The following is a 5199-nucleotide window of genomic DNA, read 5'->3' as shown; positions in this document are numbered from 1 at the left end:
CCCGCCTCCTCCTCCCAAAGCCTGCTGACATCTCAGCACCTCTGTGTTTCCCTGAAGCACATGCTGGCAGATGCTGCTGCGCCGAGGCCGCCCCGCTGTCGGCTCAGATCTGTCTTGGTTTGGGAGGCTGCCCGTTCGTCAGCGGTGGGGGGTGGGTGGGTGGAGAGAGCCCCCACAAAGAGCCGCCTGTGTGGCAACGTAGCTCCACATTACAGAAGGCCGAGGTGGCGAGGGCGAATAGTCGAGGCCCAACATAAGACATTCATATCCAGTGAGAATTAAAGGACTCACATTATATGAAGGGATTACCTGACGCCTTTCACGCCAGACTCTGAGACTAAAGATAGTCTCATGGTGAGAATAACGGAGTTGCGGTCGTTTTGGTTAAACCATAAAAACAACCTTATGTGCGATCTCATTAGATATTGTGCGTGCTGTGCTCGGTATGTGTTGTGAATGACTCTCAGCTACTACCACATCTAATTTTAGCTCAATATCTGTAAATTTGACTGAGCTACAGCCATTTTTATGTTTGCTATGGTAGATTAGGTGTTTGTGGCCATCTTGAATGAGACTGACTCTAAAATGTATTCAGTTGCAGATGAAGACCCAATTACTACTTTCTGAGAGTTTCATTAAAAGCAGCTCGGCTATTTTATAACAGACAAACAAACGCACAGACACGGGCAAATTGCTCCGCTTTCACCTTTGGGCGATAATCAGGAGTGATGGAGGGGGTTTCTGTTGCTCTTGTTGTCCCCACAAGGCTTCCATTGACATAGTTGTGTGTGTGTGTGTGGGGGGGGGTTTCTGAGGGAAAGGTCAGCAGCTGGCCAGGTGTTTGTGGAGCAGCAGACCAGCGCCCTGTGCTGAATGTATTTACGGCTCTGTGGCAATTCGATAACCTGGCAGTCTGTCTGTCAACACAAGGAAAGTGCACCGGCATATTAAATGCAGCTCAACAGACCCGGCCGTGAGGATAGAACGCTGCCTCTGGATGTGCAGGACTTTCAGGTACCATTTAGCTGTCATAATTTCTTCCCTTTAAAAATCCCATTTTGCCTCTTAGGCACTGAAACGGGAACCCAGTTCTCTATCCTGGTTATTGCCCACCACTGTAAGAGGAAGGCAGATGATAATGTTTTTGCCCGTGTGTGTCTGTTTATTACTAAAATATCTCATGAACCGATGGGCGAGTTATAAACCTGCAGAAAGTAATCACTGGATGTACATCTATAACTGATTAACTTTCAGAATCAACATAGCCGCCACAGACAACACAGAAATGGTGATAATTCTGTTGGTTTTACAAATATGGAGCAGACATTTGGCGTGGTAGTGGCTGAGGGTCATTCACAGCACACTTTGAGTCCGACATCTGTCAATATCGCATGATAGCGTGCATGGTGTTATTTTCAAGGTTTGACCAAAACAACTACATCACTTCTCACTATAAGACTAACTTAATCTAATATTCTGGCATGAAAGGTGGCGGGTTATACGCACCCTTTCAAGTAACGTTAGGGCTTTTAACAATAGTGCCTCCACCCAGGCTAAGAGGACGACAGTCACCGACATCCTCTCCTTACTACTGGTTTGATCTCTTCTCCGCTTCAAACCCTTCAGAGAAGCTCATGGGTTGACAACAGGGAAACAGACTTTGTGCTCCTGAAGGCAGCTTGTCTTCCCCCGGGTGGTGTGCCCCCTTTGTCTGGAAGGAGGTGCACCCTGAATGGCTGAAGTCAGAAGGGGTGTGTGTGTTTGCTGCCAGCGCTAAAGCCACAGATTACATGACAGATTGTGACACAATTGGCTGCTGCCGTGCTCTGCGAGATGGATGTGATGTGTTTCTCACTGCAGGGAATCTGAGTTAACCAAATGTGCCGATGTCTGATGAGCTCTGGTACCCCGCCCCCCCAAAAAAAAAACAACAACCCCAAAACAAAAAATCATCTGTAAGAAAAAACCTGAACCGCACATCTTAGAATGATAAAACCTCCAACAAACTGCTTGCTGAACTCGGACAGTTGAAGTTTAAACCTTTTCTGGAGGTAAACGTAAAAGAAAAACATTTGAACTAGATATAATAAATGTTATTAAGCACAGCAATGCATGTCTGATATTCTGATTGTTCATTTTAACTTTATTTCCACTGCATTAGAGTTAAAATTGTATCTCTACATTTAGTTACTTACAGGATGCTACTTTTACATAACTGAGCTTTTAGAATCTAACAAATAATTGATTAAATCTGTTGTTTTTCACCTTTTGGCTTCTAACAAAAATACTACATCCAGAGTCTTTTATAAATTCATAACTCTAATAAACTATGAAATATTATAATTAATGATTAAAAAACATTTTAAAAAATCTAGTAGCAGGACTTTTTTTTTCCTTCTAACTTGACAAGTATTTGTTGTTCCTCTTATAGGGATAGTTTGTCCATTTTAAATAGTAGGTTTTTTTTTTTGTAAATGCTATGAACTATTAATAACTTACCTGCTGTAGATAACCCTTTAAACAATCTGACTTTAGAAAAATAAAGTTTATGTTCAACCAGACTGACGAGCTAACAGGTCGTCTGAACTCGGCCAAGACCAAAGTGCCAAAGGGGATCGCTTGCCATCCTACAACAGTTATAACCTTTGCAATTTCAGACCGGTTCATACGAGGAACATTTCATAGACCTTTACACCACCATCAGCTTCACAGTACATGGTTATTTGTTCATTTTTCTTTTGGCTTCTTCCCTTAGCGGGGGGGTAACCACAGTGAGTGAAATCTGGCAATGGTCTTACGCTGGATTCCTTTGCTGACAAAACCTGGGCTCAAACCTGCAGCCTCAGGACTACAAGATTGCAACACTGACCACTGATCTACCGTGCCTATTTACAGGGAATAAATAAATCAATCCATCCATTATCTGCTGCTTGTTCTGGAGTCTGATCACGGGGGCAGCAGATTGAGCAGGGAAGCCCAGACATCTCTCTCCACAGCCACCTCTTCCAGGAGGATTCCAAGGCGTTCCCAGGCCAGCCAAGAGATATAGTCTCCCTAGCATGTCCTGGGTCTTCCCCGGGGTCTCCTCCCAGTTGAACATGCCTGGAACACCACCCTAGGGAGGAGTCCAGGGGTCATCTTAACCAGATGCCAGAACCACCTCACCTGGCTCCTCTCGATGTGGAGCAGCAGTGGCTCATTTCAACCGCCTGTATCCAAGATCTCGTTCTTTCAGTCACCCAGAGTTCATGACCACAGGTGAGGGTAGGAATGTAGACCGACTGACAAACAGAGAGCTACGCCTCGCAGCTCAGCTCTCTCTTCAGCACAGCGGACCGGCACAGAGCACCTACCAAGATGGCTGCACAAATTCTCACCTCATTAGCATTAACTGTGCTGTGGTTGGCCATTCCAGTGCATTTCTGCTTCAGTGACGACAACAATCTACGTTTTGTCCTGGATGCTTCCAGCTAGCTGCTGTTTGTCAGTCTTGTCGGATGTATTTCTATTTCTCCCCAGCTGAGGTCAACCAAAGACCCATCTACAGAGGCTAAGATATTAATTGTACGCAAGTTTTACACAGAATGCCACTTCAAATTGGCCGAAACATTGCTTTGATCAAATTAAGTATAAAGTAGTTGCCACGTGCAACACGCTGCTAACACACACACACACACACTTTACAGCTAAAACTGAGTTATAATGCTTTGACTGCATCAAGCTGCCAGTTCATGTAGAAGTTCTGATTCAAGACTTTAAAAAAACGTTATTTTTAAAAAAATTGCTGTGTACTGAGGCATTAACTCAAACAAAAGCACCTCCACTGTCGACTTTTAGATTTTTTAAGTGATTCCTCAACATGATCTTTATTTTAAAAGATCAAAATCTACCCCACAGATCAAACCCCAGAGGTTCGTTCTAACCTGATGCGACACATTTCAGCAGCTCTCAGTATCTAGAAGTTTACTAATCAGACCGGTGTGGAAATCTTTTAAGGCGGTGGCCCGCTGAGACCACCCGTGTCCTCTCTGAGCCTCAGCGAGACGTCCGCGCTGTTCGAAGGGACAAAAGGTTTGGCGGCTCGACCCAGCAGAAGGCATCCTGGGAGAACGGAGAGTTCTCCCTGTGCTCATTTATTCTATTTGTCTTCCCCTTCAGCCGTTCACTCTCTCACCTTTTTTTTAATTCACTGTAATTACACCGGCTCTGCCAAGCGTGGCTCGAGGCGTGGCTGGGCAAAAATCACTTGTTAATGCGAATGTGCAGTGTGTGTATGTGTGTGTGTGTGTGAGGAGGAGGAGGAGGAGGAGGTCTCCTCGCTGACGGTCTCTGTGGAAACATTAGGCAGTGAACAACCTGCACCTGGATGTCCCTCCTGGGACAAAGAGGTGAGGAGGCCTCACTTCAGGGAATAATATGTGAAGGGAGATCTTGCGTTTTCACAATGTACCTGCTGCAATTACAAATCCATAATGAAGGAACCGGAGTAACAGTGCAACTATAACTGCCTTTTGTCTTGGGATCCTTTTAAATGAACCCGAGGAGCTGCACAAGGAAACGGAGAAAGGAAGAAATGAATACCACTGCGTGCAATATTACAGACGGCAGCAATTTCCTCCTTATCTCGGAGCCTGGCAATGCTGTTACAGAACAAATGTCAGCCTGATGAGAACATTTCCAGGTGGGAAAGTGTGGAACTGAACACGCCGGGCGCCCGAAGTTGTTACAGAGCACCGGCACCAGACACACAGTGCTGCTTTTTCCAAAAAAATCCATTTTAACCAACCAAAAAAAACTCACAAACGTCACACGGAAGCTGCTACATACAGATGTGACAAACTGTGTGTGTGTGGTGTGGGGGGGTGGGGGTGGGGGGGCAATGCACCGACGGCGCTCTTGTCCTGAACATTTACATTTAGCTGCAGGCTACGTGTGGCCACTTACAAAATACTGTGCGTTTTCTGAGGGGGAGAGAAGAGGAAGGGAACTACTATCACCCATCTCCGAGCTCTTCTGACGTCTGAGGAGGTCCACAGTCCCCCCCCCGTGCTCAGACAAAGCAAACGTGAGCCGTTTAAACTGCTAGCCAGCAACATTCTTCAAAGGAATACCTCACATTAATTATTAAGCTGCACTGTAGTGGACAGCATGAAAGAACAGCAGCTGACAGTTGGCTAAAAACACTAACAGCAGACACTC

The sequence above is a fragment of the Kryptolebias marmoratus genome, linkage group LG16 (genome assembly GCF_001649575.2).
Source record: "Kryptolebias marmoratus isolate JLee-2015 linkage group LG16, ASM164957v2, whole genome shotgun sequence".
Lineage (NCBI taxonomy): Eukaryota > Metazoa > Chordata > Actinopteri > Cyprinodontiformes > Rivulidae > Kryptolebias > Kryptolebias marmoratus.
The sequence above is the reverse complement of the archived record's forward strand: the minus strand, read 5'-3'. Positions refer to the sequence as shown.